Source organism: Coregonus lavaretus, assembly GCF_964263955.1.
Source record: "Coregonus lavaretus genome assembly, contig: HAP1_SCAFFOLD_1134, whole genome shotgun sequence".
In the NCBI taxonomy this organism is placed as follows: Eukaryota; Metazoa; Chordata; class Actinopteri; order Salmoniformes; family Salmonidae; genus Coregonus; species Coregonus lavaretus.
Genome location: NW_028159528.1, coordinates 49,879 through 62,048, shown reverse-complemented (window position 1 = coordinate 62,048; position 12,170 = coordinate 49,879). Strand labels below are relative to the sequence as shown.

Genomic DNA, 12,170 nt, shown 5'->3' with positions numbered 1-12,170 from the left:
ACAGAGCAGCTCTGGAGGCTTTGACCACTGGCAGCAGCCTCAGAAGACCTTCCTCTGATCTGGAGTATTTCTTCAGGTCAAACACATCCAGCTCCTTTTCTGAAGTCAGCAACACAAAGACCAGAGCTGACCACTGTGCAGGTAACAGTTTGGCTCCTGAGAGACTTCCTGATCTCAGGTAGCTTTGGATCTCCTCCACTAGAGAATGGTCATTCAGCTCATTCAGACAGTGGAACAGATTGATGCACCTCTCTGGAGAGGGATTCTCCCTGATCTTCTCCTTGATGTACTTCACTGTTTCTCTATGGCTCTCTGAGCTGCTTCTTGTTGTTGTCAGTAGACCTTGTAAGTGCTTCTGATTGGACTTCAGTGAGAGGCCCAGAAGGAAGCGGAGGAACAGGTCCAGGTTTCCTGTCTCACTTTGTAAGGCTTTATCCACAGCACTCTTGTAGAAAGTAACTTCAGGCTTGTCTCTGAACAGCAAATAAGAGTTACTGGACTTTGATTGAGATTCATCCATTAGATTCTCATTGTTGTTGATGAATGAGAGGAACACATATACAGCAGCCAGAAACTCCTGAATGCTCAGATGCACGAAGCAGTACACCTTGTCCTGGTACAGCACACATTCCTCTTTAAAGATCTGTGTGCACAATCCTGAGTACACTGAGGCTTCATTGACATCAATGCCAGCCTCTTTCAGGTCTTCTTCATAGAAAATCAGATTGCCATTCACAAGCTGTTGAAAAGCCAGTTTTCCCAGTGACAGAATTATCTCTTTATTCCAGTGTGGACCTGTCTCTTCTTTCCCAAGATACTTTTCATTCTTCTGTTCGGTATGAAACACCACAAGGTGTGAGTACATCTCAGTCAGATTATTGGGCATCTCTTCTCTCCTATGTTTCAGCATGTGTTCAAGGACTATTGCAGAAATCCAACAGAAGACTGGAATGTGGCACATGATGTGGAGGCTCCTTGATGTCTTTATGTGTGAGATGATTCTGCTGGCCAGGTCCTCATCACTGAATCTCTTCCTGAAGTACTCCTCCTTCTGTGGGTCATTGAACCCTCGTACCTCTGTCACCTGGTCAACACACACTGAATGGATCTTATTGGCTGCTGCAGGTCGGGTAGTTATCCAGAGGAGAGCAGAGGGAAGCAGATTTCCCTTGATGAGATTTGTCAGCAGAACATCCACTGAGGTTGACTCTGTGACGTCACAACAGATCTTGTTCTTCTGGAAGTCTAGGGGCAGTCGGCACTCATCCAGACCATCAAAGATGAACAGAACTTTGTACTTGTCGTAGTTGGAGATTCTTGATTCTTTGGTTTCCACTGAGAAGCGATTGAAAAGTTCAATCAAAGTGTGTTTTTCCCCTTTCATCAAATTCAGCTCCCGAAAAGGGAATGAAAATACAAATTGAACATCCTGATTTGCTGTTCCTTCAGCCCAGTCCAGAATGAACTTCTGCACAGAGACTGTTTTTCCAATGCCAGCGACTCCCTTTGTCAGCACAGTTCTGATACGTTTGTCTTGTCCAGCTAAGGGTTTGAAGATGTCGTTACATTTGATTGCAGTCTCTGGTCTTGCTTGTTTCCTGGTTGTTGTCTCAATCTGTCTCAGCTCATGTTCATTATTGACCTCTCCTGTTCCACCCTCTGTGATGTAGAGCTCTGTGTAGATCTTATTGAGAAGTGTTGGGTTTCCTTGTTTAGCGATCCCCTCAAATATACATTGAAACTTCTTCTTTAGATTAGATTTGAGTTCACGTTGGCAAATCACAGCAAGCTCATCTGAATAAAGAAATAACACAGAGGATTTTAATATTACATCTGATTTAATGCCTACATGATTGTATTACTGTGTTATAAAGTGTAATATATAATAATTTATTTTCTCAACTGTCTGTATAAATGTTTATTGTTTTCATAATGCATTACTCACTGGTGTGACTGATTTATATCATTATTGGTATTACTGATGGTATCATTAATGTTGTCGATCTCTCTCTCTCTGTCTCTTTCTCTTTCTGTCTCTCCTCTTCTCTGTCTAAATTAATCAACACAGCACATCCCTGCTGCTACTTGATGAGGTCACTAGGTGTTGTGTTAATGCTGCAACAATATCATTGAGTTACACAGCTACTTTAGCTGTACTTTAGCTACAGCTTTTAAATGTTTGTTATAAAACAGCATTCAACATGAGGCAGACAGCTTTTACTTTTCTCCAGTGTGTCAGCAAGCTCCTTCTGGTTCATTTTCCTCAGGACGTGCAGTGTGATCTTCAGAGCCCCCTCTCTGGCACTGCTCTCCTGCTTCTCATCTTCAGCATCCACCACTTCCTTATCATGTTTCAGACTCTCAAAGCCTTCTCGGAGTTCTGGACTAAGAATCCTCTTGAACATCTTCAGCTCGTTCTTCACAAATGTCATAATTTTCACTTCAAGCAACTGAAATAAATCAAGTAAATAAGTTAAGCAAGAGACTAAATGCTTTCTCATTAACACATTAATGAATGATTGACAGAACAACTTTACTTGAGGTAAACAAAAACAAATGTACATAACAGGACCACATACACTGAATATGGAGGCCAGGTCTGTTTGATGACTCTGGGAAGACTGACCACTGAGAATCTCTGACTCTGATCTCTGATGTTGGCTTCTGTGGACAAAAAATGAGATTACATCTCCTCATCCAGGGAGTACACACACACACACACACACACACACACACACACACACACACACACACACACACACACACACAGGGAGGGAATGTTGTGTTAGTTTAATATTGTTTCAGGACTATGAAAATGGAAAAAAGGATTAGCCTATGGATTATGAAAACAACAAAAAGAAATGGTAAAATGGGAGAGGAGAAATTACTAGAGACAGTGTTGTTTAACTCATTGACCATGACCCATGAGTTCTTCTTACCTTTGTTCACTAGAAAAGTATCCCTCTCTAAACTTCATAGGAGCTTCCATAGACTTGTCACTCTTCATGGACACACAGCTGGGTACAGGGGAGGCTGGTCTCTCCTGCTTGATTGGACTTCAACACAACAGAGACAAACATTACGTCTCTCATCTACTCTGAGCTCAGATGGGGAAACATAAGAATAGTTTCATTCCAAAACGCTATATATCCATTTTCAGAAATGTTCGTAAATTAGCTTTTATTGTTTAAAGAAATTATGAAAGAGATTGGTGTGTTTTTTCACTAGCTAATCATGGCATGTGATTGTTCAATGACAGACATGTATTTGTTTAAATCTATCACTTGATGGTGTCATTTCAGAGAGACAAATAATCATGTTTTTTTGCATAATGCTATATATCTGCCTCACTCTCAGAGAAATACGTAGTACTGCTATGTTTTACACAGTAATAAAATATATCTGTCTCACTATCAGATAAATAAGTAGTACTGCTAGGTTTTACACAGTAATAATATATACCTGCCTCACTCTCAGAGAAATAAGTAGTACTGCTAGGTTTTACACAGTAATAATATATATACCTGCCTCACTCTCAGAGAAATAAGTAGTACTGCTAGGTTTTACACAGTAATAATATATATATCTGTCTCACTATCAGAGAAATAAGTAGTACTGCTAGGTTTTACACAGTAATAATATATATCTGCCTCACTCTCAGAGAAATAAGTAGTACTGCTAGGTTTTACACAGTAATAATATATACCTGCCTCACTCTCAGAGAAATAAGTAGTACTGCTAGGTTTTACACAGTAATAATATATATATCTGTCTCACTATCAGAGAAATAAGTAGTACTGCTAGGTTTTACACAGTAATAATATATATATCTGCCTCACTCTCAGAGAAATAAGTAGTACTGCTAGGTTTTACACGGTAATAATATATATCTGCCTCACTCTCAGAGAAATAAGTAGTACTGCTAGGTTTTACACAGTAATAATATATATCTGTCTCACTATCAGAGAAATAAGTAGTACTGCTAGGTTTTACACAGTAATAATATATATCTGCCTCACTCTCAGAGAAATAAGTAGTACTGCTAGGTTTTACACAGTCAAATGTGACCGACCGGCTCGATTCGGTCTCATGTAGCAACATTTGAAATTGTGTTTTTTACATTGGATAAAAGTAGAGACTCAGCTAGAAAAAGGTATATCATACACTACAGTTGAGGAACAATGGGAAAGTTATTCTGCTTTGAAAGATGATAAACTTGTAACCTCAATTTTGAGAAAATGGCCATTGAATGTTTTGGTACACCTACTGGAGAGCTCTTCTTTATCTACAGTGGCAGATAATGTCACCCATCTAAATAAATAGTTTTTTAAATATATATAGTTAACTAAATATATGGTGTTTTTGGTTTATGTCAGTTTCATTGTTTGTTATACTATAAATTGTTATTTTATGGTCGTAAGTGGTAAAATGGACTAGAAAATGTCATATTTTGTAATTCTGAGTAATTACTACTTTAGTAAGGATATACTTTATTCAGTACTACTGCAGTTACTAAATCATTCCAATAGATGGCAGCATAAGACCATGAATGACATTTCAGAAGGTTAGTTTAGTTTTCTCCCTGGATACACCACCACTCCCCCTCACAGGAAAACTCCTGCACACGCTTTTTACTGTCCCTTTCCACACTGCTAACGCAAGAGGAACGACTGAAAATGTTACCGCGAGGGTTGCATGATGTAATTTATTGGTGGGCTGCAACACCTGCTATAGTCACTATTTAGTTGCTCTTCCAAAAGCATCACAGGCCTAATACGAGATATATAGCTAACTAAAGTAATGAGTGACCATGTTTGAAAATCATGGGACATATAGTCTTTGGTTGCATGCTATTTTATGAAAATAAAAACTAATGTGGGGTTTTAAGGCAAAAGGTACTAAATATTTCATTCATGACACTTGCTAGGCTCATAATCTGAGGTAGCAACTGCGTCAGATCTACAAATCCATTAGCTAGACCACCCGATTAGACAACAATCACCCCATTATACCCATTTGGTTTGCAACTCAGTGAACCTGCGCAGCATTCGCTCAATTTGATGCCTACGAACGAAGAGTTCAATGCATATCAAATTACCCAGCAGCAATATAGAAACAACAAGTCGTCAAAAACATTGCTATTTCTTAATTTAAAAATGTATTCTGGCTGTTTAAATCGGCCACATCTTGAAAAAGAGGACAGGGACATTCGTTTTGTTTAGATTGTACACTTTTTTCTTAAAATAAATATGGTTAACCATGACCAGAACATTTTTAATGTTTGATGGCTTTGTGCCAGCAATCACTTCTTAGACTGTGGATCACCTCACTATTGGTGACCACAACATATACTTAGGCGAACAGTGAGCGCGGTCACCAAGTAGCCGTAACCTTGCTAATTGTAACTTACCTGAGGTAAACCTACAGGGATAACACAGGCAGGTCTCATTGATAACAATAGTGAAGCTGGTGTTTAGACGCAGAACAATGGGCTGGGAATATAACTTTTGGAAGGAGAGTCGGTGCCACGGAGCTCAATAGAACTAATAGGAGCTGGTAGGGTGAAAAATGCCCTAAAATAAGGCCTGTTTTTTCGCAATTACTTCATAACGAGGGACATAATGTAATATTATGAAACTGGGCTCCATGGCGGATGCAATGAACTCATTTTATCAGGAAAAAAAGCTTTACAAATGTAATGGAGCCCAGTTGAGGCGCCCCGAAAATAATATTCAAAAGTTCAGTCCTTGGACACAGAGGGGTTAAACACTAAAGTTACCGTCCATCTAGTGAAGAGGAGAACCGGACAGAGGGATTAAACACTAAAGTTACCGTCCATCTAGTGAAGAGAGGAGAACCGGACAGAGGGGTTAAACACTAAAGTTACCGTCCATCTAGTGAAGAGGAGAACCGGACAGAGGGGTTAAACACTAAAGTTACCGTCCATCTAGTGAAGAGGAGAACCGGACAGAGGGGTTAAATACTAAAGTTACCGTCCATCTAGTGAAGAGGAGAACCGGACAGAGGGGTTAAATGGTAAAGTTACCGTCCATCTAGTGAAGAGAGGAGAACCGGACAGAGGGATGGTAGGTAGCCAGCATCCGTCAATGAGAGAGGGAGAAGCCCTCCACAGTATTTAACAGGTGGAAGAAACAACCAGGGAGCTCCATCGGTCCACAAGAAATGCAGGCAGCCGGTGATGATGTAGTGGTAGCTATGATAACTAGGATGCTGCTGGTAGAGTAGCTAGCTTAGCTAGCTGTACCAACTAGCTTGGCTAGCTAGCAGGTCGTTCGTCTGTCCCTCGTCTCGAGGATGATGTCAAATACGGTGAACCACAAAATTAAACAAGGATAGCGAGTGAAAAGGATCTGGCTACACTCATACTGTCCCTGACCAAAAAGCAAATTGAAGAATAAACTCCGGCATCTCAACACTGAAACGAACTCCGTCATTATTCCCCAAGATCACCTTAGCCCTAACTGGACAATATCCTGGCGCCACACCGGACGTGGACGCGGACAGTTCCAGAACGTGGACATGAGCAGTGCAACACAACAAACTAAACCAAGTCTTTACAGTGGGTTACATTAGTAATATATATATATATATATATATATATATATATATATATATATATATATATATATATATATATATATATATATATATATATATATATATATAACATTCAAAGTTATTTTATAACAATATTTTAAGATCTGGGCCCATTTCCAAAAAGCGTCTCAGAGTAGAAAATGTGTCGTATAAGTGCTGAGAATAAAGCCATTTTAGTCCTACTCTTATGGGTATAAATTAAAGCTATGCATGAAGTCTCTAGTCCCACCTAGTCGGCAGATATTTAGGACACCTCATGAGCTGTCCTAACCAGTTAAGAGTTAACAGCAGGTGTCTTGATAATACTATAGAATAATGCAGCGAGTCAGTGGTTCCTGCGCCACATGTAATTGCTTTGGAGTAGTTAAAATAATATTTTATATTTCTATATGATCAATCCATAAATAATATAGACCTACATGCAACAGTATGTCTTGGGCTTTTGGCAATTATTTCTGTATAATAATTATGTACAAGTGATACCATGTATGTCTGCATAGCATGTTGTCTTCATTTTGGCAGATCAACTCATGCTTATTTCTGAAGATTAACTCAGGTTTTCACCCAGTGGCTAAGGAGTTGGAGCTGTGGCAGGAGTTGGACCCATGGCAGAAAGGTGGCTGGTTCGAATCCCAGGCCGGGCGCTGGAAAAAACATGCGGGCTTGATCTGACCTGGAGGGCTGCTGGGTTCACATCCTCAAAACATTCACCTTTCGTTGATCAGAACTTTAGAGGGTCTTCTTCACTGAACCCCAAAATATGTATTACTTTTATTGGTTCCATACAGTTGAAGTCGGAAGTTTACATACACTGAGGTTGGAATCATTAAAACTTGTTTTTCAACCTCTCCACAAATTCCTTGTTAACAACCTATATTTTTGGCAAGTCGGTAAGGACATCTACTTTGTGTATGACACAATCATTTTTCCAACAGTTGTTTACAGACAGATTATTTCACTTATAATTCACTGTATCTCAATTCCAGTGGGTCAGAAGTTGTTATACACTAAGTTGACTGTGCCTTTAAACAGCTTGGAAAATTCCAGAAAATGATGTCATGGCTTCAGAAGCTTCTGATATTCTAATTGACATCATTTGAGTCAATTGGAGGTGTACCTGTGCATGTATTTCAAGGCCTACCTTCAAACTCAGTGCCATTGTTGAATTTTCCCACACAGCAGGAAATGCATACTTGTAATGTATTCAAGGTTTAAAAAGGCTTCTAAAGTTGATAATTTCCACTTCAAAATGTCAGACTTATTTTGCTATAATGAAAAATGTATCAACCCCTACAAAAAATTTCCATTAATTATAATCCACATAATATAATTCACATTTCCTGTTGCTGCAGGATGCTGCAGGATTATTTTCCTGCTGAGAGAAACTGGGTCAAATTAAGATATGGCATCTGTAAGTGCATTCATCTTACGATAGCTAGGTGAGACAACCACATATCACAGTCATATATACAGGATATAAACATTTTATTCTAGCTGAACAATGGAAATTTAGTGTTTTGCAAACAACAACAACAAAAATGCATACACATTTAAAATCTATGAATTACAAATCTGAGAAAAGTAATATTAGCAATAAATTATATATATTTTTTAACACAAATGTGATTTTTTGGGGGAAATAGCGTTTTGGAAATAAACATAATAAATTCTTCATATAATTGTTATCTCACCTCTTAGCTTTGGTGTCATGTTCCCCAGAGAGACGCATTTTAGAGGCAGGGCCCCCCTCCTCTCTCTCCCCAGAGAGACTCATTTTAGAGGCAGGGACCCCCTCCTCTCTCTCCCCAGAGAGACTCATTTTAGACCACTGACCCCTAAACAGAGATGCAGCATGTTGGTTGTGGTGAACACAGTGACAACTCATTCTAGAATGTCAATTTTTCTCTTTTACTCATGATCTCTTAGAAATAAAACATTTACTAACAGACACATGCAAATAGTCGGGTGATTTAATTCAATCACATGAACATTGTTACGTTCCTCAACAAGAAATAAAACATTGTCTCTCAAACAGAAGAAGGAACTAACAAAGAGTCACTAACAACAACCAAAACGAAACAGGTGGTTTTAGGAGGGGTTCTGAAAGACACTCATGGGGGTGTCCACTAGTGGTGGGAAAACAGAGGCTTTCTGAACCCTTTGGGGCTTTCAACAAATTTTGCCGAAAACACCATGGATAGATTTGAGTACTAATAAAAATAACATTTAGTTAGTTATGTTTTCAAAAATGATGCATCTGTGGTATTATTTAGGATACTAAATACAGAAGATTATCAAAGGTTACACTAAATAAAACACATTATTTAAACAACAATGGGAAATCCCAATCCCCGTCCCTACCTGCTGAGCTCCCATTCAGGTGCTACAAACTGGAAGAAATCAAACTAAATGTATAAATAAGGTGTCCAGTAGAGGTCAGTGTTTGAAAGAGACTTTGCATCTAAAAAAAAAGCACTGGCACCAGGGAGAAATCAGTGAGATCGCTCGCATTTTGTGAGGCCGGTTGGACGTACTGCCAAATTCTCTAAAACGACGTTGGAGGCAGCTTATGGTAGAGAAATGAACATTAAATTCTCTGGCAACAGCTCTGGTGGACATTCCTGCAGTCAGCATGCCAATGGCACGCTCCCTTTAAAACCTGAGACATCTGTGGCATTGTGTTGTGTGAGAAAACTGCACATTTTCGAGTGGCCATTTATTGTCCCCAGCACAAGGTGTACCTGTGCAATTATCATGCTGTTTAATCAGCTTCTTGATATTCCACCCCTGTCAGGTGGATGGATTATCTTGGCAACTGAGAAATGCTCACTAACAGGGATGTTAACAAATTTGTGCACAAAATTGGAGAGAAATAAGCGTTTTGTACGAATTGAACATTTCTGGGATCTTTTACTTCAGCTCATGAAACATGGGACCAACACTTTACATGTTGCGTATATATATATTTGTTCAGTATAGATAAAAACACAAAGCTTCCAGCAGAGGTCAGTGCTCTTCTGACAGCTGTCAGATGGTAGTGTGATGACCGAAGCTTCGACCGTCATCATCACGTAGTATTATTACTTTGATACAAACATTGATACGTTGTGTCCAATCAGTAGTGCTTTGAAAACTGCAACGGCGCATCAGACCTCCGGTTTTAATCGTCCAATCCCTAGTGTCCACTGAATGTTGACTAGCAACAAGAAAGTGGTACCTAAAGGACACCCACCATGAGCGCCCATTGAAGTGGCTCCAGACGAGGAAATCTGAAATAAAAACCCTCCAACTTACAATATGGAGTAAAAAAACAAGTGGAGCAAACCAAACCAGACCAAACCAGACCAAACCAGACCAGGCCAGACCAAACCAGACCAAACCAGACCAAACCAAACCAGACCAAACCAGACCAAACCAGACCACATCAAACCAGACCAAACCAGACCAAACCAAACCAAACCCTGGGAGATACAAGACAGAAAGACTTTGTTCATCAACTTAAAGAAGCAGAGCTACAAAGAGGTGCCAGTCTTCTAACATCTCTAAGGCCAACCAGAACACTGGGCCAGCTGCTCTTCAATATCACATAACAGATGGAACCCTTCTGACTAAAGAGATGACAAGCCAGCACAGGCATAAGCATACTGTCTATTGAGGTGGCGCCAAGAGGTGCGGCCAACATGCTAACGTCCAACCTCAAAATATAAATGGAAATACCAAAGCATGTAACAACATGTAGTCGTGACTGATATCTTGCACCTCATCTCCCTGTTACTGTTTGTTTAGGTAGTTATAGACAGTGCAGCAACACAAGGCCACATTCCTCTCACCCCTTCCACTCTCTCAGGCTAATGTGTATTTATTAAAAGTATACTATTTCTTTCAATCTGTTCTTTCTAAATGCATCTGAGAATGTAGACTGAAGGGCTAAAATGGACATGATTGATCTGATGGGGATCAGTGATCCGTACAGAAAGGTTTTTTGCAACACCCTACGCATAGCAGCAGTAGGGTTAACCCTATTGCAGCAATGGGAATTGTAACCTGACTCACACTGTCCCCTATAAAAGTCCCGTGCTTCGACTACGCAGACCCCTCACACGTCCGGACCATCAATTCTGATGGCCTAACAGACACCATACCACTTCTGACACCAATGTAGCGAACAGCGGGGCAGGGAAGCGAACCCAGGTTGCATGTGTAAAAGGCAAACATCCTACGCATCGCACCGTTGGCGCCAATTGGGTTACTTGGTTGGAATTGTGACGTGGCTCATTTAGCGAGGATCACTACACTATAGTGGAACTATGATACAATTACATTTATCATATCAAATGTTAAATGTAGAACTATAATATATAAATATATTGAATTTGACTTGCCCACATTCAGTTAGCGCCATTTTGTATGATTAAACTGACACGTACCTGTCTCAGTAGAAGTAGACTGTTAGGTCTGAGTGTTTTACTTCCATTCACTGCACTAGAATTACACCATACATTTAATTTCTCTACCACTTTATAATAATCCCTGGAAAGATTCTCACCTTGTAACCTGAATTCACAAACAGAACATGTCAAGTCATTGAGATATCTACAGTTCTGCTGAAAGAGCACCTTCCTGATGACTAGCACTCTGTGTATTCTAATGGGTGAAGTCTGATCTGGAATGTGAAGCTAACTGAAATCTAGATAAGCTTTGAAAAAACAGTATATCTAGCTGGCATCATAGTCCACCCCTCAGGCTACATACAGGTTACAGCATCAGGCAGACATCAACAGCCGAGTTGTAGGCTACTACCTGGGTTGTATTCATTAGTTTACACCGCAGCCAACAGGTTTAAAATGTTCCATAAACAGTTTACTCCAAACGCTGTACAACGTGACCTAAACGATTTCTGTTGCCAAACGTTTTGCTACGGTGGGCACTAATGAACACACAGTCTTTCCACAATATTTATTTGTCTCTCTTTCACACAAAATACCTTCCTGAGTGAAAAGAGTTAACAGTAGATTAGAAAGAGAAAATGTTGTTGCTTGTTGTGTTTTAAGCCTGTTTTGAGAATACAAGTCTATAGACCTATGATACAGTACACTCTTAGAAAAAAGAGTTCCAAAAGGGTCCTCTGGCTGTCCCCATAGGAGAACGCTTTTGGGTTCCAGGTAAAACCCTTCTAGCTTCCATGTAGAACCCTCTGTGGAAAGGATTCTTCATGGAACTCAAAAGGGTTCTACCTAGTACCAAAAAGGGTTCTACAAAGGGTTCTCCTATGGGGACAGCCAAATAACCCTTTTAGATTCTAGATACCGTAGGAGTGATCACCCTGGGGCACACAGATGGAAACAGAACGAATTCACCCCACGCATCTAATTTATATCCAAAACATTTTAAGGAGAGTAGGCCTATTATAACACTATAACAATATAATCGACTATATTAATACACATAACAATATCATCAACTATATTAATACACATAACAATATCAACTATATTAATACACATAACAATATCATCAACTATATTAATACACATAACAATATCATCAACTAT

At 39.6% G+C, this 12,170-nt stretch overlaps 1 pseudogene across 1 annotated transcript in view; it reads right to left on the bottom strand.

Annotated features, from left to right (window-relative positions):
• LOC311122762 (NLR family CARD domain-containing protein 3-like) overlaps positions 1-2,309 on the bottom strand; it is a 79,899-nt pseudogene extending 77,590 nt beyond the window's left edge. Inside the window, exons 1-2 of the transcript XR_014615959.1 lie at positions 2,222-2,309; positions 3-1,794 (exon numbers count right to left, since the gene is read on the bottom strand). The product of XR_014615959.1 is annotated as an NLR family CARD domain-containing protein 3-like (transcript). The remainder of the gene's footprint in view (positions 1-2; positions 1,795-2,221) is intronic.
• Positions 2,310-12,170: the final 9,861 nt, after the last annotated feature.